The 21,514-nt window shown below is 60.6% G+C and overlaps 1 protein-coding gene across 5 annotated transcripts in view; it reads right to left on the reverse strand.

The window, feature by feature from the left end:
* ATP2B4 (ATPase plasma membrane Ca2+ transporting 4) overlaps window positions 1-20,994 on the reverse strand; it is a 62,811-nt gene extending 41,817 nt beyond the window's left edge. For all 5 annotated transcript variants that reach the window (XM_058819472.1, XM_058819471.1, XM_058819470.1 and 2 more), the window contains exon 1: window positions 20,872-20,994. The gene's annotated coding sequence lies outside the window, so the exon portion shown is untranslated. The remainder of the gene's footprint in view (window positions 1-20,871) is intronic.
* Window positions 20,995-21,514: the final 520 nt, after the last annotated feature.

A 21,514-nucleotide genomic window follows, 5' to 3' on the forward strand; every position in this document is an offset into this window, starting at 1 on the left:
AGGGACACCTCTGTCCTGCCAGGGACAGTGCCCACGGCCAGGGTCACCACCCCAGCGTGGTCTGTGCCCACCCCAGCCCCAGCACCTGCTGGATTCAACTTCGGAGAAAAGCGACGAGGAAAAATTAATCAGCCGGAGATGGCACAAGTGACAACTCCAGCCATGGTGTGGGTGGCCCTGCTGCCATGCTGGTGGCACTGCTGATGGCACCGGGAGCCTGGCACGTGCCAGCAGCAGCTGTGGTTGGGTCCCTGGGTAAGGACAGGGATCCTCCTGCCTCAGGACATCAGATCAGACCCCAGATGGGAGCACTGCTCCATCCTCCCATGATCAGCAATCCCTGCCCAAGCTCAGGATGTTCTTCCATTGATAAAATCCGTGCCCCAGCTGGGACATCTCCCACCACCAGGCCAAGGAAAAGCATCACCAGCCACCACATTCCCTGCCCAGAGCCACAGATCCCAGCTGGCATCAGGTGGATCAAGGTGGCATCACCTTCCCCAAGCACCTGGATGCCAGCCCCTCTCAGCAGCACCCAGCAGGGTCCATCTCCTCTCCCAGTTTGGGAATGGGGTGTTGGGAACACTTGGCTGCCGGAGGTTGCCATGGCAAACTCAATGTAAAGCTGTCAGGGATGCTGTTTATGTTGCCAAGTGGGGAGGGAAAAAAAATAATAAAAAGAAAAAAAAAATCAACTCCCTCAAAATTACCCTTCCTTGGCTCGGGTTTGAGATTTTTTCTTGTTGGGAATCTGAAGCTGCATCTGCAGCGGGATGAGAGAGGTTGCACGGACAGACGGACAAACGGAACCAAAGTAGCCAAGGAAAGCAGAGAAACGGCCTGGGAGCACCTTTAGTGCCCTGGCGGCTGGAACTGCCCCTGCAGGGCTGCACTGCTCCCTGCCCACCTCACACCCACTCACTGCTCCCGGAGCGGGGCTGGGGACACAGGGGAGCGAAAATCCTCTGGAATGGCTGAATCCAGGCAGGAATCATGGGGTGAGACCCATGGGGTGCTGGGAGGGCACAGGGAAGTGAAAATCCTCTGGAATGGCTGAATCCAGGGAGAGACCCCCGGGGGGACACCCATGGGCGGCTGCCATCACCGGGGGGCTGGGGGAGGACACAGGGAGGTGAAAATCCTCTGGAATGGCTGAATCCAGGCAGGAACCCATGGGAGACACCCATGGGGCGCTGCCATCACCGGGAGGGGCTGGGGAGGGCACAGGGAGCCTCTGGAATGGCTGAATCCAGGCAGGAACCCCCTGGAGAGACCCTTGGGGTGCTGCCATCACCGAGGGGGCCCAGGGTGGTGCAAATCCTCTGGAATGGCTGAATCCAGATCCAGGGAGACACCCATGGGGTGCTGCCAACCCCCGAGGGGGCTGGGGAGGGCACCAGACCCCCCTGCAGCCCCTCAGAGCAGGGTGAAACACATTCCCACTGGCTCTGCACTGGCACTCTGGGCACGGGTGACACCTTGGGGACAGGGAGGGCACGGAGGGAGGGGACACAAACCCCACACCGGGGTTCAGCCGGCTCCCTGCGCTGGTGGGACAGGGCCACGTGGAGCACGCGGTGCCCAGCCCGCGGTGACAGCGGCTCTGGGGGGGTTTGGGGGTCCCCGCTGTCCCCCCGATGTCCCCCAGGAGCCACCTCGGGCAGCGGGGGGGGCCCCGGCGGGCTTGGGGGGCCCCTCCCCTGCACACTCACCAAATCGCAATGTGCAGATGGCAGCGGCTCCCGCTCCTGCTCCCGCCCGTTCCCAGCAACACCCCTGGCAAGGGAAGCCTCCCCTCCTTAACCCCTGCGGCGCCGGGCGAGGCCACCCGCAGGGGACACGGCGGGGGTAGCGACACCTCCTGCGGCGGGGGAGGAGACAGCGAGGTGGCGCGGGCGGGGACAAACCTCGGAGGGGCAGGGGACATCCCCGCCGGGACTGTCACCCTCGGGGAGGAGGGACAGCGTGGCAGAAGGTCACGGTGGCGGAATCTCCATCCTGGTGCCACGGAGAGGGGAAGGGGACAAGGCCAGGCCGCGACAGCGCGGACAGACCCCCGGACACTCACGAGGAACTGTCTCCTTCTCCTGGCCACGCTGGTGTCCCCGAGCCCCCCTCCTCGCACCCTACAGGTGCCGAAAGCAGAAGCGGTGGCACCCGGGGACAGCCACCTGTGGCACCCGCGGGATGTCCCCTTCCTCCCGCAGCAGCATCCGCTTCCTCCGCCAGGGGTGGGGACAGCGACACTGCACCCCCGCCACACCTTGGGGACACTGCAAAGCCGAACCATGGCTCTGGGGACACCCCGGTGACAGCCGGACACCCCCGCTCCTGGAGGGGCAGAGGGGGAAGGAGCCCGCAGGCTTCATCCGGCGAGATGGGGGAATAAATGTGGGGGGAATAAAAGTGGGGGGAATGTCCTGGAAAAGGAGCAGGAAAACGCCCAGGAAGCGCTGTGCCAGGGAAACTGAGTCACCAACCGAGTCACCAGCCCGGTGACAAAGCCAGTGACAAAGCGAGTGACAAACCAGGCACGGAGCAGTGACACAGCCCAGGGCGCGGGGCTGGAGCTGCAGCCGGGAATTCCTGCGGGAATTCGCTGTTGGGATCCGGCCCTGAGGCTGCTGCTCGCCAGCCCCGGCAGGCAGGGAGTGCAGGGCAGGGTCCCCGTGTCCCGCATCCCTGCGGGTCCCTACGAGTGACAATTCCTGACTCCCGTGAGCGACAATTCCCAATTTCCACGAGTGACAATTCCCAACTCCCATGAGCGACAATTCCCGACTCCTGCAAGTGACAATTCCCATCTCCATGAGTGACAATTGCCAATTTCCACGAGTGACAATTCCCATCTCCACGAGTAACAATTCCTGACTCCCATGAATGACAATTCCCAATTCCCATGAGTGACAATTCCCGTCTCCACAAGTGACAATTCCTGACTACCATGAATGACAATTTCCAACTCCCATGAGTGACAATTCCCATCTCCACGAGCGACAATTCCCATTCCCCAAGCAGCTCCTCCACATCTCCCTGTCCATGACATCGGGTTGGGGACAATTGAGGGTGATGCGCCACAAGCCACCAGCTACCGCAGGCTCAGGGTGCCACAGGAGCCGCTGGCCCGCGGTGTCACTGTCACTGGCGATGTCACTGTCACCCACGGTGACAGCCCTGCAGTATTTCCTCCCACAGGGCTGTGCCAGGCCCACCATTCCCGGTGCCAGCAGTGCGGCCACGGGGCTGCCATGTGCAGGACACAAAGTTGGGGCCTGTCCCCAAACCGGCTGTCACCCCCTTGGTCACAGACCTTCAACCCCACAGAGGTGACACCAACGGTGGTGAAGCCACCACAGCATTGTCCCACGCCTGGCTGTGTCACACCATCCTCCTCCTCCTCTCCTTCCTCCTGCCAGGCCAAGAGGAGGGATGGCAGCATGGCCAAGGTCACACTGAAAGCAGAAGGAAAAGGCAGGAGGAGGTGACATTCCCCAAAACGAATGTCCCTGCCGCCACCCTGCAGGGCACTCACGCGGCCGCCGCCACCCTGCTCGTTCCAGCTGCTCTGGCTCCCATTTTGCTCCTATTTTGCCTCCTGCTAATTGACGTTGGAAAACTGCTGGGTTTTGGCGTGCCCAAGGCAGCAATTAACTCCTGCAAAGGGCAGGGAAGCGCTGGAGGCGGAACGCTGGGCACGGCCTTGGCATGGATGCGGCGCTTCACAACGCGGCTCCCCAAATCCCTCTGCCTTGAGCCCCAAAATCTCCACCCCTGAGCCCCCAAACCCACAGCCCTGAACCCCAAACCCCACAGCTCTGAGCCTGCTGCCACCAGGGGTTGTGACAGCACCGATTTGTGCCGTCCAGGCCTCCAAGAGTGTCACATCCACGTGCCAAAGCCACCGGGGTCAGGAATCTGCCCTCGCCCCCGGCCAGCCGGGGCTTCCCCGAGCCCCAGGGTGCAGCAGCCCAGGAATTCCATGGGGGTGGAAGCAAAGGGAAAGCAGGGAGCCTCCAGGCGAGCTGTCAGGGGGGAATGTTTCCATCTAAGGCCTTGGTATTTTCTCTGGCGGCGCCTGCACTAAATCAGCGCCGCTCCTCTCATTATTCCCTCGTGCTTTACAAGGTAGCAGGGCCGGTGCAGGAATGCAGGAGGATGGGGAGCAAAGGCAGCCTGTCCTGCAGCAGCAAACACCTGCAGGCCTCACCCTCTGCAGGGGCACAGCATCCCCTGGGCAGCCCCTCCGACACCTCCCCAGCAGCCCTGGTACTTTTAAAATCGAATGGTTTTGTTTGTGATTGTCTGATCACCAAAATCTGAGAGTATGGCTTTCAAAATTAGAGAGTATGGCTTTCAAAATTAGAGAATATGGCTTTTAAAATCAAAGAACATGGCTTTCAAAATTAGAGAGTATGGCTTTCAAAATCAGAGAACATGGCTTTAAAAATGAGAGAGTATGGCTTTCAAAATCAGAGAGTATGGCTTTCAAAATCAGAGAGTATGGCTTTCAAAATCAGAGAATATGGCTTTCAAAATCAGAGAACATGGCTTTTAAAATCAGAGAGTATGGCTTTCAAAATCAGAGAGTATGGCTTTCAAAATTAAAGAACATGGATGTCACACCTGAGTGTAACATCGAGGACATTAAAGACATGTAGATGTGGTGCTGAGGGATGTGCTGAGGTGCTGCATTTGGCACTGCTGGCCCAAAGATTGGACTTGACAATCTTAAAGATCTTTTCCAGCCTCAACAATTCCGTGGTTGTACACAGGAGCCCTCAGGTAGGGAGGAGTTGAGCCATCTCGCTCTGTCCCTCTGTCCCCAAATTCACCTGGTGCCTGGAGGTGACAGTGGCACAGCCCTTGGGGGATTGTCCTGGATGCCAGCACGAGGTTTTGTCCACTCCTCCATCCCACCTGGCACCAGGAATGGGCTCTTCCCAGCCTGGGAGCACTGGGAAGCCACCCTGGGGTGATGCGGCAGCAGCTGGCACACACTGGGTCACCCCTCTCTCCTCTTTTCCCTTCCCTCCAGCTGGATCTGCTGCAGGGAGGTGTCCAGGGCAGCATCTCCCACCCCGCTGCCCCTTCCAACTCTCCTTACTCCTGCAGCCCCGTCCTGGGCTGGCTTAGCTCTGATTGACAGCCCAGAGCAAGTGCAAAGTCGAGCTTTGGGATTTGGGCAGCTTGGAATTGTGGAGCAGGAGTGGAGGGGTGATGTGGCAGCAGCTGGCACACACTGGGTCACCCCTTTCTCCTCCTTTCCCTTCCCTCCAGCTGGATCTGCTGCAGGGAGGTGTCCAGGGCAGCATCTCCCACCCCGCTGCCCCTTCACCTCTCCTCCCTCCTCCAGACCCATCCTGGGCTTGGCTTAGCTCTGATTGACAGCCTAGAGTGAGTCTAAAGCTCAGCTTTGGGATTTGGGCAGCTTGGAATCATGGAGAGGGAGTGGAGGATAAAAACAAGGCAACAAACCAGCCCTGGGGCTGCTCTGGGATGGACACGGAGCAGTGGCCACATCCCAGCCCTGTCACAGTCCCTGTCACACCTGGCCAGCAGGGAGGTGGCAAGGGGAATCCTGGCAGGATGGGGATCCCATTCTCAGGGAGACGCTGCAGCCCCGGCTTGGGGACTGTCCTGGGAGGCCCCTGAGGAGCAGGAGAGGCCAGGGAGAGGCTGGGGCAGTGTCTGAGCTGGCCAGGCTGGAGCAGAGGCCACAGGGCCGGGATGGTGCCCAGGGCAGCAGGGAGGAGCTCAGAGCCCTCTGCTCCAGAGCCGCTCCTGGGCACAGCCCCAAGCAGGATTTTGGGTCTTGGGATCCCAGGACACTCCTCAGGCAGGAGCTGGGGCAGAGCTTGGTGCATCCCAACGCAGGGCAGGGATGCTCCCACTATTCCCAGCTCTCCCCAACCAGGATTTTGGGTTTTTGGATCCCAGGACACTCTTTTGGCAGGAGCTGGGGCAGAGCCTGAGTTATCCCAGCCCAGGCAGGGATGCTCCCACTATTCCCAGCTCTCCCCAAGCAGGATTTTGGGTTTTTGGATCCCAGGACATTCCTTAGGCAGGAGCTGGGGCAGAGCCTGGGTTATCCCACCATTCCCAGCTGTCCCCAAGCAGGATTTTGGGTTTTTGGATCCCAGGACAGCAGGATTTTGGCAGGAGCTGGGGCAGAGCCTGGATTATCCCAGCCCAGAGCAGGGATGCTCCTGCCATTCCCAGTTCTCCCCAAGCAGGATTTTGGATTTTTGGATCCCAGGACATTCCTTAGGCAGGAGCTGGGGCAGAGCCTGGTATATCCCAACCCAGGGAGAACCTGGGTTATCCCACCATTCCCAGCTGTCCCCAAGCAGGATTTTGGATTTTTGGATCCCAGATCACTCTTTTGGCAGGAGCTGGGTTATCCCAGCCCAGGGCAGGGATGGTCCCACCATTCCCAGCTCTCCCATGGGATGGGGCAGCCCAGGAGCACCAGGAGCATTTCGTGTCCAGCTCATCTCCCCACACACCTGAGCACAGCCCCAAACAGCAGAGATGCCACCAATCCCAACTCCCACCTTCCCACATCTCATTTGAATTTTAAACTCAGCTTAAATTAAATCAAACCCAGAGCACGGGGCAGTTTGAGAGGCCAAACGACACTCGGGGGACAGGGGAGCCACCGGGCAGGACAGGAGGACACAGGCTCGGTATTTTTAGCAGGATTACACAGGGACAGGGGATTCCTACCCCGAAGATCCCTGGGGGATGAAAACAGGGCCCGTCACTTCCTCCAGGGAAGCATCTGCTGCTCGGGGCAGGCAGCAGCAGGAGAGGGACAGCCCGGGGGTTTTGGGGTGCCCAGGACAGTGGGGATACCTGGTGGCTCACCTTGTCACCGCCGGAGCCGCTTCCTCTTCCCTGCTCCGTGAAGAATCCCGTGGGAAAAAAAAAAAAACAAAAAAACCAAAAACCCAAACCGGCAGCAATCCCTCCCAAAAATCCCCTCTGGGGAAACTGAGGCAGGAGAGGCACAGCTGGGAAATTGGGGATCCCCTAAAGCTGGGGATGTGCCAGCAGGGGATCCCCAGCAATTCCAGATGTGCTGCAAGGGAACCCTGACGATTCCAGCACTCGGCTCCCGAGGGTGGCAGCAGCCCCGGGGACACGGGGAAGGGCTGGGGACAGCAATGCCCCTCCTGCCACCGCCACCACGTGAGCCGGGATGGGTGTCCCTGCTCCCAGCTCCGAGAATTCCCGCTCTGGATCACATCCCTGCCGGCCACCCTGTAACTCCTGCCAGCCCAGCTAGCTCGGATCCCTCTCCCCACTCTCCTCCAGCTTTAAATCCGTATTTTCCCATTAAAAAAAAACCCCCAATCCTAACAGGGATTTCCTAAGGAACAAACCAGCAACAAGTGATAGGAGAAAGGTACAAAAAAATAAAATTAATAATAAATTAAAAAAAAAAAAAAAAAAAAAAGGCTGTGAGTGCTTTTCGCGGCTGCAAAGGGTTAAAAAAATAAAGTCGGGGAAAGCGATAGGAAAAACACACGCGGCTCCCAGGGAAGAGCGCGCCGGCTGCTCCCGTTTCCCTTCCCAACATGCCCCGCTCCTGGGAAAGTGTGGGCTGTTTTCCATATATAACTGCGAACTGTTCCATGCAGTAAGAAGTCTAATTAAAGGGAGCCAGGCGAGCAGGGGAAGGAGGTATTTATCCCCGAGGAAAGAACCCCCATCCTCAAAATCCTCAAAATCCTAAATGGAGACCCCCTCGGTCAGTAAGGGAAAAGAAAAATAAGAAAAAGTTCTGTGGTGGTGGTGTGGAGATCGGAAAAATTAAAAAAAAAAGGAAAGGAAAGAAAAAAAAAAAAAAACAGGCGGGAGAGGCAAATCAGAGCTTGGAAAATATGGAGAAATAGGAGGGGAGAGCCAGATGGGCCAGGAGAGCATGGGGAGGGGCAGGGCAGGGGGAGGGAAAGCTCCTCTGGGCTGGGATGGGCTGGGAGGGGGCACAGAACCCCCGGGAGCCTCCCTGGGTCCTCCTTCTCCAGCCCCCTGAGCATTTGAGCAAACAGCAGGAATCAGCCTGGAAAATAAATATGGAAGGGAAGGGGCTGGAGGGTGACGGATCCAGGGTGGGAGGGAAGGGGCACCACGCTGGGCACCCACCCTGGCACCCCCAAACAAAAGGGGTGACCCACAGGGTCTCACCCACCCCGACTGAACCCCACCGGTGTTTTGGAGGAACTGTCTCGGAGGGATGGAAAAGCCTTGGAAAAACCCTGGATGTGCTTTTGAGAGGAGCTTTGTTCGAGCTGTGCTGCCCACCAGCGCCAGGCACTGCCCTAATCCAGAGCAGGCACCGCACTCCCGGTTTGGGGGGAGCCAGAGCAATTAAAAACCGTTAGTGGGCTTTAATTAAGTGCTGATTATGTGTGCTGGGGAGAGGCACCACCACCACCACCATCATCATCATCATCATCATGGGCGATGATTCCAGCTGGATGGGGCTCTTTGCTCCCTAAAATTGCACTTTGTCCTGCTGCCACCCTGCAGTCACCCTGATCTGGAGCTGCGGAGTTTGGGGTGTCATTCCCAGCCCCGTCAGTCATTCCCAACCCTGACATTGCCAACCCTGCCATTGCCAACCTTGACATTCCCAGCCCTGGCATTCCCAACCCCATCATTCCCAACCCTGACATTGCCAACCTTCACATTCTCAACCCCAGCATTCCCAGCCCTGTCAGTCATTCCCAGCCCTGTCAGTCATTCCCAGCCCTGTCAGTCATTCCCAGCCCTGTCAGTCATTCCCAACTCTGACATTCCCAGCCTTGACACTCCCATCCTTGCTGTTCCCAACCCCATCATTCCCAACCCTGTCACTCCCAACCCTGTCATTCCCAACCCTGGCATTCCCAGCCCTGGCATTCCCAACCCTAACATTCCCAACCCTGGCATTCCCAGCCCTGTCAGTCCTTCCCAACCCTGGCATTCCCTTTCAGTCATTCCCAACCCCTTCATTCCCAGCCCCACCTGCCCACCCCGCCCTGCAGCCCGGCACAGCCCTCACCTGCCATCCTGTTTATGCAACCCCACGCGTTCCCTCCTGCCAGCACCTCCCAGCTGCACCAGTAACCCCGGCAAACTGGGATATCCCTTCCCTCAGATCCCTGAACCCCGGCAAACTGGGATATCCCTTCCCTCAGATCCCTGAACCCCAGCAAACTGGGATATCCCTTCCCTCAGATCCCTGAACCCCGGCAAACTGGGATATCCCTTCCCTCAGATCCCTGAACCCCAGCAAACTGGGATATCCCTTCCCTCAGATCCCTGAACCCCGGCAAACTGGGATATCCCTTCCCTCAGATCCCTGAACCCCAGCAAACTGGGATATCCCTTCCCTCAGATCCCTGAACCCCGGCAAACTGGGATATCCCTTCCCTCAGATCCCTGCAAGGAGGGACTGGGGCCTTCCATGGCCCTCAAGCCAGGCTTGGCCATAAATCCCAGCTGCCCAAAAAACCCCACCTGCAATGATGCTGGGATGAAATCCCAGAATGGTTTGGGGTGAAAGAGAACCTCAAAGCTCATCCCATTCCATGGGCAGGGACACGTCCCACTATCCCACGGTGCTCCAAGCCCAGCCTGGCCTTGCTTGGATCAGCTCAACCTCAGACACAACAGGGACAAGGACACGGTGCTGCCAGGGAGGCTCAGACCCCAAATAACCCCCCCAAAACCCCACAGCCTGTGCCCAGCCTCCAAACAAAGCGGCCCTGGGGTCACCCGAGGTGACAGTGGCCACTGTCCCCGTGTCCTGGCGGAGCTGGGGCTGTGGGAGGCTCTGGCACGGCCCGGCCCTGCCTCAGGTGGGGCTCTAAGCAGCAGCGCTAATCCTGGGATAATTGCGGCTTTAGCAGCGATAGGGCCCAGATTAGCAGGGAAATCCCGGTGTTAGGGGCACCGAGCTGGCACCGAGCTGGCACCCAGCAGCCACCGAGCCAGGGGAGAGACGGATCCAGGGAACAGAGCGAGGGATCCATGGGAATATAGCGAGGGATCCTGGGAGCAGAGTGAGGGATCCATGGAATACAGAGAGGGATCCCAGGAACAGAGTGAGAGATCTGTGGAATACAGAGAGGGATCCAAGGAATAGAGTGAGGGATCTGTGGGATACAGCAAGGGATCCCAGAAATGGAGTGAGGGATCTGTGGGATACAGCGAGGGATCCATGGGAATAGAGTGAGGGATCCATGGGAATAGAGTGAGAGATCTGTGGAATACGGTGAGGGATCCCAGGAATGGAGCGAGGGATCTGTGGGATACAGCCAGGGATCCCAGAAATGGAGTGAGGGATCTGTGGGATACAGCCAGGGATCCCAGAAATACAGCAAGAGATCCATGGGAATACAACAAGGGATCTGCAGGAATACAGTGAGGGATCCATGGGATACAGAGAGGGATCCCAGGAACACAGTAAGGGATCAATGGGATACAGCGAGGGATCCATGGGAATATAGTGAGGGATCCCAGGAATACAGCAAGGGATCCACAGGGACACAGAGAAGAATCCCAGGAATACAGTGAGGGATCTGTGGGATGTAGTGAGAGATCCCAGGAATAGAGTGAGGGATCTGCAGGATACAGCAAGGGATCCCAGGAATACAGTGAGGGATCCTGGGAATACATCAAGGGATCTACAGGAATACAACTGGGGACCTTGAGAATACAGTGAGGAATCCTAGGAACATAGCAAGGGATCTGTGGGAACACAGGGATCCCAGGAATACAGCAAGGGATCCGCAGGAGTACAGCGAGGGATCTCAGGAATACAGTGAGGGATTCATGGGAATACAACAACGGATTTGTGGGAACACAGTGAGGGATCCTGAGAACACAGCAAGGGATCTGTGGGAACACAGTGAGGGATCTCCCTGGACACGGGCACCCAGCACAGACACACACACCCGTGGCTCTGGCTGTGATTTCTGCTCCCCATCCCAATGGAAAAATGCCAAACCCACGGGCAGGATTCCCCTCCAGCCCAGCTGTCCCGCCTGGGATTGCTCTGCCTGCTGGAATCCCCTCCATCCCCAAGGCTTTGTTTACTCTTCCCTTCCCCAGCATTTTCCCTGCACTACCAGGGCCCTTCCTCACCCTCTCCATCACCTCCCACAGAGCCCAGGCAGGGCTGGGCAGGGGGGTTTGCTCCTGGAATAATGAGGAGAGCAGGAATGTAGGGTGGGAGCTCGGATTGGGGCTGTCCAGCACTGTTTGGGGTCCCCCAGCACTGTTTGGGTTTCCTCAAAACTATTTGGGGTCCCCCAGAACTGCTTGGAGTCACCCAGAACTGTCTGGGGCTCCCTAGCATTGTTTGGGATCCGCCAGCACTGTTTGGATTCCCTCAAAATTATTTGGGAGCCCGCAGAACTCTTTGGGGTCCCCCAGCACTGTTTGGGATCCCCCAGAACTATTTGGGGTCCCAAGAACTGTTTGGGATCCCCCAGAACTATTTGGGGTCCCAAGAACTGTTTGGGGTCCCCCAGCACTGTTTGGGTTCCCTCAAAACAATCTGGGATCCTCCCGCACTGTTTGGGATCCCTCAGAATTGTTTGGGGTCCCCCAGCACCACCCTGGCTGCTCCCACACTCGAGAGGAGGCAGATCCTGGGTGAGGAGGCTGAGATTTGGGAAAATCCCTCTGCTCCATGCTGGCTTTTCCTGGATGATCCCCCAGAACTGTTTGGGTTCCCCCAGAACTGTCTGGGGTCCCCCAGCATTGTTTGGGATCCCTCAGAATTGTTTGGGGTCCCCCAGCACCACCCTGGCTGCTCCCACACTGGAGGGGAGGCAGATCCTGGGTGAGGAGGCTGAGATTTGGGAAAATCCCTCTGCTCCCTGCTGGCTTTTCCTGGATCCCTTCCCAGCACCCCTGTTCCCAAAGGATCACCCCGAGAGGGGACAGATCCCAGTCAGGTCCCAGGGACTGAGGCACAACAAGGCCGGGCCGTGCAGGCAGCTGCGTCCGGGGGAGTGCGGGGAGGAAGGGAGGCTCCCTCATTGTCCTTCCCAGAGGAAAAAGGGACAGTCCCGAGCCTGGAAGCGCCAGGGAACGCCAGGAAACACTTCCAGCTCCTCACTGCAGCCCCTGGGGCCGCAGGGCCGCGTCCCCCTGGCGCTGCAGAAACTCCATCTGCAGCAGCTGCCCGGGATTCCATGCACTTCACGTCCGACTGCAGGAGCAGGAGGATCCCCTGGCTGCTGACCTGCACGGAAACGCCCGGTTCTGCTGCTGCTGCTGCTGCTGCTGCTGCTGCTGATGATGATGATGCTGAGGGAGGGGAAGCAGGGCGAGGAAAGGCCATTCCTGCAGCCAGCTCTGGGTGGGAGATGCTCCAGCAGGTGCCCGGTGAGGTGAGACAGGCACTGAGCGCATCCAGGGATGGGAGAGGTGGGAAACGGTGCCAAGAAGGGAAGCAGGGAAGGGAAGGGATGAAAGGCACAAGGGATGCTCTGCTCCCTGCTGGCTTTGCCTGGATGCCTTCCCAATGACCCTATTCCTAAAGGATCACCCCAGAGGGGAGAGATCCCAGCCAGGTTCCAGACCCTCCCAGGTCCAAGGGATGAAAGGTCAGGAGCTGGCACAACAGAATCCAGTGTGGATACGGAGCTGGAGCACGGCATGGATGGATTTTGGGCCCATGGGATGGGCTGTAGCCACTCTGGAGAATCCATGGACACCAGGACAGCCCCCTCTAGATGAGCTTCCCCCAAACAGGGAGCAGCATCTCAGCACCCTACCCATGGTTCCAGACTTTTTCACCTCCCCTACGAGCTCCAGCCAGCACCCAGCACACTCCAATAAATCCAAAATGTCCCCGAGGTGAGAAACCTGTGGATTTAACACCCCATGGAACAGCCAGGCCGGCTCCCAGGAGCACAGCACACCCCAGGGATGCCAGAGCAGGCAGCAGGATGAAGTTTTCCAGCTGGATATCCCCCTGAGGATGCTGTTTACTTTCTCCTTCCCCCAGGAAATCTCCTGCTGACTCAGGAAACACCCTCAGGCACAGCTCTGCGGAGAGGAGACACTTCCCAGCCACAGCTTTGCTCCTTCCTTTCGTTTTTTTGGCCAGTCCAGTTGGGGTCAGATTGGAGAGCAATCAGTCACTTGGGAAATAACACCACTCCAGGCCTCCTCCCTCAAAGAAACCTCAAAAGACAGCATTTAAGGCGAGCTTAATTTGGACAACTAAAAATAGCCAGCACCAGTCACACTGGAAAATGCAGGATGTGGAGTTTCACTCTCTCCCAGCTCCAGCCTGCACATGGGGGTTTGTGGCCCCCAGCCCCATAGATTTGTCCCCGGAGATGGCCTGGCTCCCTCAGGGAATCCAGCAGGACCCTCTGATGCCCATCCCAGAGCCCTGCCTTGATGAAAGTGTGGGCACCCAAAACTTTCCCAGGCAGGATGTGGTGACTCAGAGCCACGTCTGCAGCGAGGGACACCCAGGAAAGATCCCAGCCACGCTTCCCAGCTTCTCCCAGCCCAGTCAAGCCTCTGATCCTGGCTCCCTGCAGCTGATTCAGCCCTGGGAGAAGGCAGCCAGGCCTTGAATCCTGGTTGTCATTCCTGCTGCTCCAGAGGCTGTCACCCACACTGTGACCCCTTCCAGCCTCGCTCCGGCCATCCCAAGGCTCCTCCAGTGCCAGCCTGGCATTCCCAGCTGCCAGCACGGCCACAAATCCAGCCTGCCCTCATTTCCCTGCTCTCCCCCTCCTTGCACCGAGCTCTCCCTCCTTGCACTAATCCCTCCCTGCTCCAGAGGCAGGAATAATGTTTAACTCAGGTTCACGCCAGAGCACGAGCTCCCTCCCAGCCCGGGTCAGCCCCAGGCGTGTCCCCATCACCAAGGCCATGCCAGATCCCTGCTGCTGGCACAGCCACGTGCCCGGCTCCGTCAGGAAGCCCCTCTGGAGAGGGAATCTCCAGGAAGCTCTCAGCTGCCAGCTGCAGCGATCCGTCATGCCAGGGCTGGGACACAGCCGGGCTCAGCTCTGCAGGTGCCATGAGAATCCCACAGCCGGCAGAACCCGCTCAGAGCCATCCCATATCCCCGGGGATCACCCCAAAATCAGGAGGCTTTGACAGAGCAAGGATAAGAAGGGACGGTGCTGGAGGACTGAGCCTGGCTCGTCCCAGTGTCCCTGTGCTGCCTGTGGAATGGCAGGAGTGGGAAAGCAGCTTTGCCACCGCATCCTGGGCTGTGCCCCCAGCAGCGCTCCAGCAACACGGGTTATTTTTAAGAAGCTGGTGAGAAGGTGGGGAGGGAGGCGAGGAGCTGGAATGCCGTGAGAGCCACGCCATTAAGCCTCTGGAAAAGCTGGAGCCCCTGAGAGGCGAGGCATCGGCATTCCCAAGCAGGAACAAAAGGCGAGAAGTGAGCCGAGGGCATTCCAGGGGCCACGGGGCATTCCAGGGGCCACGGGCACCTCCCGGCCGAGCGAGGGGTGGCGAAGGGACAGTAAAGCTCCAGCTGCTGCAGCAGGGTCCTTAATTAGCATCTCGAGAAACGGCGCCGAAAATCAGATACCTTCTGCCCGAAATCCGAGCCCGGACCTCAAAATCCGATCAGCGACCCCGATGCTCAAAGAGCAAAGGTCACTTCCAGCCCCACGCAGGCCCTGCCACCGCCCCTCAGGGCTGCGCTGCCCCTCGGTGCCCCCGGAGCCCGGAGTCACCCCCTGCCCACCGCCAGCCCCCCCAGACCGAGCAGAGGCAGCACGGTGAGGGCCAGCGGCTTATTTTTAGCCTGGAGAAGGCAGGAGCCGGGAGCAGCCATCCCGAGTCTTGCCCTTGGCATGGGACATGCCGCTGTCCCCCCCGGGCCGCCCGCACCCCGCTGCCCCCCGGCCCTGCAGCGCTGCGTCCCCCCCGGGCTGGCATCACCTCCCCTGGCACGGCTCCTGGGCCCGGGCAGGAGGAGGAGGATGCTGGGCTCAGCCCTGGAGCCGGCCCCGCGGCACAAGGAGCGGGATTATTTACAGCTCCTTAACGGAGCGAGGCAGGGCTGACCTTTCCGAGCCGCAGACAAAGAGGAGATGTCGGGAATCGCTGCTCGCGGGACCCTTCCCGGCCCGGGGGGATGAGCGGGGTGCCAGAGCCACGCTGAGGGGGGTTCGGCAGCGGGGAGCCGGCCAAGGCCACGGAGAGCCAAGCGCGCTGGGATCCCAGCCTGGGAAAAGGAGGGATCGGATTCCTCCCTCCCCGGCCCCGCCGGACAAACTCTTCCGGGTGGGGACTCCTACGCGCCGCGCTCTGCCCAGGCACGGCTCGCTGCTCCTTCCCGCAGCCCACGGCGGCCTCGGCGGCGGCGAAACGCGGGGATACGGCCCGGAATGGCAAAATCGGGGCTGCTCCTCGCCCCCGGCGCCCCGCTCGGCTCAGCCCAGCTGCCGACTCATCCCTGCCGTGGAAGCGTCGAAGGAAAAGTTTCCCCGTCAGCACAAAACGCCGACACTTGGCCGAAGCTTCCCCTTGGCTGCTGCTGGCCTGGCCAGGAGTTTCCCCCGTTGGGGACACGCCAGGGCCTGGCCTCGGGTGGCTGCAGTGGGCGGGGGTGGCAGGGGACAGGCCTGGTCCTTGCAGTGTGGCACTGGTGTGGCACTGGTGTGGCCCAGTCCCTCCAATGTGGCACTGGTGTGGCACAGGTGTGGCCCAGTCCCTGCAGTGTGGCACTGGTGTGGCACAGATGTGCCCTGGTCCTTGCAATGTGGCCCTGGTGTGGCCTGGTCCCTGCAGTGTGGCACTAGTGTGGCTCAATCCCTGCACTGTAGCACTGGTGTGGCCCAATACCCACACTGTGGCACTCACTGGTGTAGCCTGGTTCTTGCAGTGTGGCACTGGTGTGGCCTAGTCCCTGCAGTGTGGCACTGGTGTGGCACTGGTGTGGCCTGGTCCTTGCAGTGCGGCCCTGGTGTGGCCCAGTCCCTGCACTGTAGCACTGGTGTGCCCTGGTCCCTGCTCAGTGACACCGGTGTGGCCTGGTCCTCGCAGTGTGGCACTGGTGTGGCCCAATACCCACCCTGTGGCACTGGTGTGGCACTGGTGTGGCCCAGTCCCTGCAGTGTGGCATTGGTGTGGCACTGGTGTGGCCTGGTCCTTGCAGTGCGGCCCTGGTGTGGCCCAGTCCCTGCACTGTAGCACTGGTGTGCCCCGGTCCCTGCTCAGTGACACCGGTGTGGCCTGGTCCTTGCAGTGTGGCACTGGTGTGGCCCAATACCCACACTGTGGCACTGGTGTGGCACTGGTGTGGCCCAGTCCCTGCAGTGTGGCATTGGTGTGGCCCAGTCCCTGCAGTGTGGCATTGGTGTGGCACTGGTGTGGCCCTGGTGTGGCCCAGTCCCTGCAGTGTGGCATTGGTGTGGCACTGGTGTGGCCCAGTCCCTGCAGTGTGGCCCTGGTGTGGCCCAGGGGCTACCACAGCCCCTGTGCTGCAGGGAAGGGAGGGATTCCCAAGGCCAGGAGCTCTCCCATTGGCACTGGGCAATGGATGATGGATCCCACAATGGATGATTGATCCCATGATGATCAATCCCACAATGGATGATCGATCCCATTTGCTCTGAAGCTGCAGGATTTGAGCAGAGGGCTGCTGGTGTCACAGCTGTGTGTCCCCTCCCCAGCCTGCACCCTCCTGGTCCATATTTAGGTCCCCATGTAGGACTTGTTGCCATGATCCAGAAATCCCAGGGAGCTGCCAGGAGCACCCCATGAAGGTCCCCATGTCCCTTGCCACCAGCCTGGGCCACAGTGGCCTGGTCACCCCCCAGCCCCAACAGGGAACCCCACAACCCCAGTCCCTGATTCCAGGGGCCTTGTTGTGCATCAGCTTCCCACGTTCAAATCTGAGACCCCTCCCAGAAGCTCACAAACGCAGGAGGACTCTGAACTCAGCTCTTACTCACAGAGAGCTCTCCCAGGATTTAAGGTGCTTAATTAGCGGTTTAAAAGAGTCACCAGCTGGGTGGGTGACACCCCAGCGGGTGTCATGCACTCCACAGGGCTCCAGCTTCCCTCCTGTCCCTACCCAGGCTTCCCTCGTGTGGTTTTTCACTTTTCCTAATGATCCAACAGAGGGGCAGGGTTTATAAGTCCATAGAAACTCTATTATCCCCGTGCATTAAAGCCAAAAGCAACTAATTAAAACATCAAAGTCACAGGGTTCATTAGCCCGGCCTCGGCGCCGGTAGAAGGTGACAGGAATTGTGGCTGTCACCCCACTGCTCCCAGGGATCCCAAGGCTGGCCCTGCACCCCAAAACACACTCCCTGTCCCAGTGTCACTGGGAGAAACAGTGGCTTCCACTGGAAAAACACTGGGCTGTGCAGGATCCTGTCACCTGCCTGTCCCTGTCCCCCAGCTGGTCACCTTTGCCTGCAACAATGTGGAGAGGACGCAGGTTGGGGACAGCCCTGCCACCTTTGCCAGGAGCATCTCCAGCCCCATCACCACTCATAGGATCCCTGTTCCCACCCAGCACAACACGAGGGGGACAGGGATGGGTTCAAATTCCCAGCTCTGCACACCAGATCCACTCCAGTGTGTGAGAACAGCCATTCCTAACTGGGAATGCTGCAGCATCCCTGGATCTGGGAGGTCTCAGCAGGCCACAGGACATGGGGGACACCAGGGAAGTGGCACCACTTGTGGCCACTTCCCATCGAAGGGCCTGCATCCATCACCATGGTCACACTGAGAACTGGTCACTCTGGTCACTTCCACTGCCATGGTCACACCAAGCACTGGTCACCTCCCAGTGCCATGGTCATATGGAGCATGGGTCACTTCCCATCTAAGGATCTGCATCCCATTGCCATGGTCACACCAAGCACTGGTCACCTCCTATTGCCATGGTCATATGGAGCATGGGTCACTTCCCATCCAAGACCTGTATCCCATTGCCACGGCCACACTGACCATCGGTCACCTCCCAAAGGACCCGCACCCATTTCCACGCTCACCCCGCGCCTCCCAGCCGGGCTCGCTGTCCCTGCCCAGCCTCTCTCGGCGCCCAGCGGGATCCCCGGGCTCTCCCCGCAGGTTTTCCGCCGGCTCCTTTCCCAGCAGGGCGCAGCCGTGCCCGGCGGGGAGGAGCCGTGGGCGAGGAGGAAGCCGGAGCTGCCAGCGCTCGGCCGGGCCCCGCACGGGGAGCAGCAGCAGCAAACGGGCGGAGGCTGCGAGTCCTCCCCACCACCGCAGGGATTTGGGTGCCCAAATCCCCGCAGGCTCCAACCCGCGCGTGTGGCCGCTGCGGGAAAACTCCGCTCGTGGCCTAGCAGGGAGGAGAAACAGGAAAATGGGAGGAAAAAAACCCCAAACTACATAACCCGAGAGAGGAGCGGGGAACGCGCGGAGAAGCCGCGGCCCCGGCGAGGGGCGGGCGGGGAAGGAGCGGGCCGGACTCCCAGGGCTTGGGGACAAGGGGGAACTCCAGGCTCAGCTCCACCCCGGCGCTTTCGACTGCTAAACAATAGTGGAGAGGAGCAGCCGTCCCTCCCTGCTCTTACTCATCCTGCCCAAGGACCTGTGCCACCCTTGGGCTGCCCCCGCCCTGCCCGGCCTGTGCCCGGGGGCTCGGGCACGGCGGCTCCGGAGGCTCCCGCAAGGCTCGGGTGACAGCGACAGATTCCCCCGGGAAAGAGATGCGGACCCACGGCACGCGAGCGGCGAGCCGGCAGCGCAGGGAATTCCCTCCGTCATCATCGCCAGCGGAAAAAAAAAAAAAAAAAAAAAAAAAAAAAAAAAAAAAGGAGAAATAAAAAAAAAAAAATACAAAAAGAAACCAACACCCAACAACAGCCTGCGCCCTCTCAAACCTCCTCTCTACCTGCAGCGCTCGCAGCACTTCCCAGCGCTTTTCCAGGCGGGAAGGAAGCGGGGAAGGAGCCGGGGCTCGGACGGGGAGCGGCAGCCGCGGCCCCGCCGGCGGCCAGGGCGGGACGGGGCCGGAGCCCGCGGGGAATGCGCGGTGCCAGGGCAGGAATCAGGAATGGGGAAGCGCTGCCGCCTCCTGCCCTGGGCGCTTCCCGGCTCCACCTGCCCCATCCCGGCACCGGCACCTTCCCCGAGCCACGGCCATCCCCGCACCCGAGGGCATCCAGCCCAGCCCCAGGGTGAAATTTGGCCTCCAAGCCCACGCAGCGCCCATCACTGAGGAATGTCCTGCACCCCTCAGATGCGAGGGGCACCTGCAGCCCCCCAGAGCCGTGGGGAGGGTTCTGGGGGGGTCACCCGAGGGGGCAGCCGGGGAGGGAAGCCCAGGGCCGGGCAGGGATCCCCGGGGCGCGGCGGGGTGGGGCTGGCGGAGCGCGGGGGCGTCAGCCTCTCTCGCTCATGATTTAATAATTTAGGTGCGTTTCAATGCTCAGAGAAGCGAAAGATTGAGGGCAGTGTCTGGAGGCAGGCGGGGCGCAGTGCAGCCCCTGCCTTGCCCACGCAGCCCCGGGGGTTTGGGGTGGGGGGCTCAGCTCGGGGTCCCCCCGGCCCCAGGACGGCTCTGAGTGCCCTTGGCGAGCTCCGAGCACTCACCTCCACCCCAGCTCGCTGCCCTCTGCTCCTGCCCGTCCACCCACGTCCAGGGCTGCCGGTCCACGGCCACGGGCAGAAACTGGCTGCACTGGTTTGGGCTTCGCAATGCAAACCCCCACCCAAGCTCAGGTCTCCAGAGATAAGAGCACAATAACCTATTGTCCCTCCTCCCCTCCCAACATCTCCACTCGCCTCTGGCGAAGCAGGGAGGGACCACTCAGCTCCGCACAGCCCCCCCGCCCCCGCCGCCGGGCAGCCCACGGGGGGCACGGACCCACCGAGCCAGGCCGGGGATGCTGAGAGGCTCCGGAGCCGGGGCTGGGATGCAGGGAGAGCGCTGAGGGCACAGGCAGGAGGAGGCGGACGAGGCCAGAGCCTGGCCGGGCTTCCAATAGATTTCCTGATTTATTTTTTAATTTATTTTCCGCCTCCCCACTCCTGTTTTCTCTGCCGTGGCTCTGCCCAGCTGGATTGGTGCAGGCAGGAGGGGGACGTGCCCAGCCGTGGCGTGGGCAACCCCCACGCACCTCCCCACCGCATCCCACCCTCCCCACCGCACCCCACCCGAGTCACCCCACTCCTGGCAGGGTGGGGAAAGGTTTTTCCCCTTTTCTACCCCACAGGTGGGGAAAAACCACCCCAAACCCACCCACGCAGCACCTTCCCCGCTCTGTCCTTGGGCTGCCGCAAGCCCCCCTCCCCTTCCCCCGCCTCTTCCTTCCTCCATCATCCTCATCCTCCTCCTCCCCGCAATGCCACAACTCGCTGCCTCCCAAAAAATCCAGCAACACGCGCGACCGGGAACCCCCGCGCCCCCCACCAGCCGCCTCAAGGGCGGGCAACAAGTTGTAGGATCCGACCGGAGCGTCCTCCCCCGCCCCAAACACCGGGGGGCTGCCGGGCTTGCCCCCCACAAGGTGTTTGGGGGCTGCACGCCCGGCAGCCGCCCACGCCCCAGAACGGCCGGACCGCGCTCACCCCATCACCCCACCACTCCCACACTGGGGTTGGGGTCGGGGGGGTCCCACACCGAGCCCCCGCATGAAGTAGGACCCCAAACCGAGTCTCCCCTATCCCACCTGATGCACCGGGACGGAGCGAGGCGGTGAAATCCCCGCTGCCCGCGCCCCACCCGCCCGGCACAGCGGGGACAGCGATGCTCCCACCCACCCGCGCACCCCGCTCCGACAAAGAACGCCCCCCACGCCACTCCCAGTGTCCCCGCAGTGTCCCCAACACCTCCAAACCTCCCTGGGGACCCTCGTACCCCGCTGGCTGGGTCCCCCCGCAGCGCGCACTCACCGGCTCCGGTCCCACGGCGCCCGGCTGGCGGCGGAGCCCCCGCGACTGGCCATGGGATGGAGGGGGAGCGGTCCCGGAGCTAACGGGAGAAAACGCTTGTCATGGCAACCCCCGTGCCGTGCGGGGCCGTGCGGGGCCGGGCCGGCGAGGGAGGGGACGGCGGGCAGGGAGGGGGAGGGCTCGTCCCAGCCCGCCGGGGGAGGGGCTCCCTTAAGGTGGCTGCACGCCCCGACGGCTGCTTAAGGGGGACGGGGAGAGGAACGGGGTGAAGGGCACGGCCAGGGGGGACAGCGGGGTGGGGGGACCCCAAAATGGGGCAGGAGCCCATGGGCAGAGTGGGGGGTGCGCGGCTGGAAAGGGTGGGGACAACCCTGGGTAATGTGGGGACACCCCCGGGCAATATGGGGAACCCCAGGCAATATAGAGACGCACTGGACAGGACAATGGTGCACCCCCAGAAAGAGTGAGGACACCACTGGCCAATTTGGGGACCCCCCCCAGCAGCCCTGTACTTGCACCCCCAGGCAATGTGGGGATCCCCTGGGAAGAGTGGGGAGGATGCACCCCCAGAAAGTTTGGGGATCCTAAGACAAGAGAATATTTGTACCCCAAACTGAGAGGACACCACAAGCAAAGCAGGGGG

The sequence above is a fragment of the Ammospiza caudacuta genome, chromosome 24 (assembly GCF_027887145.1).
Source record: "Ammospiza caudacuta isolate bAmmCau1 chromosome 24, bAmmCau1.pri, whole genome shotgun sequence".
In the NCBI taxonomy this organism is placed as follows: domain Eukaryota; kingdom Metazoa; phylum Chordata; class Aves; order Passeriformes; family Passerellidae; genus Ammospiza; species Ammospiza caudacuta.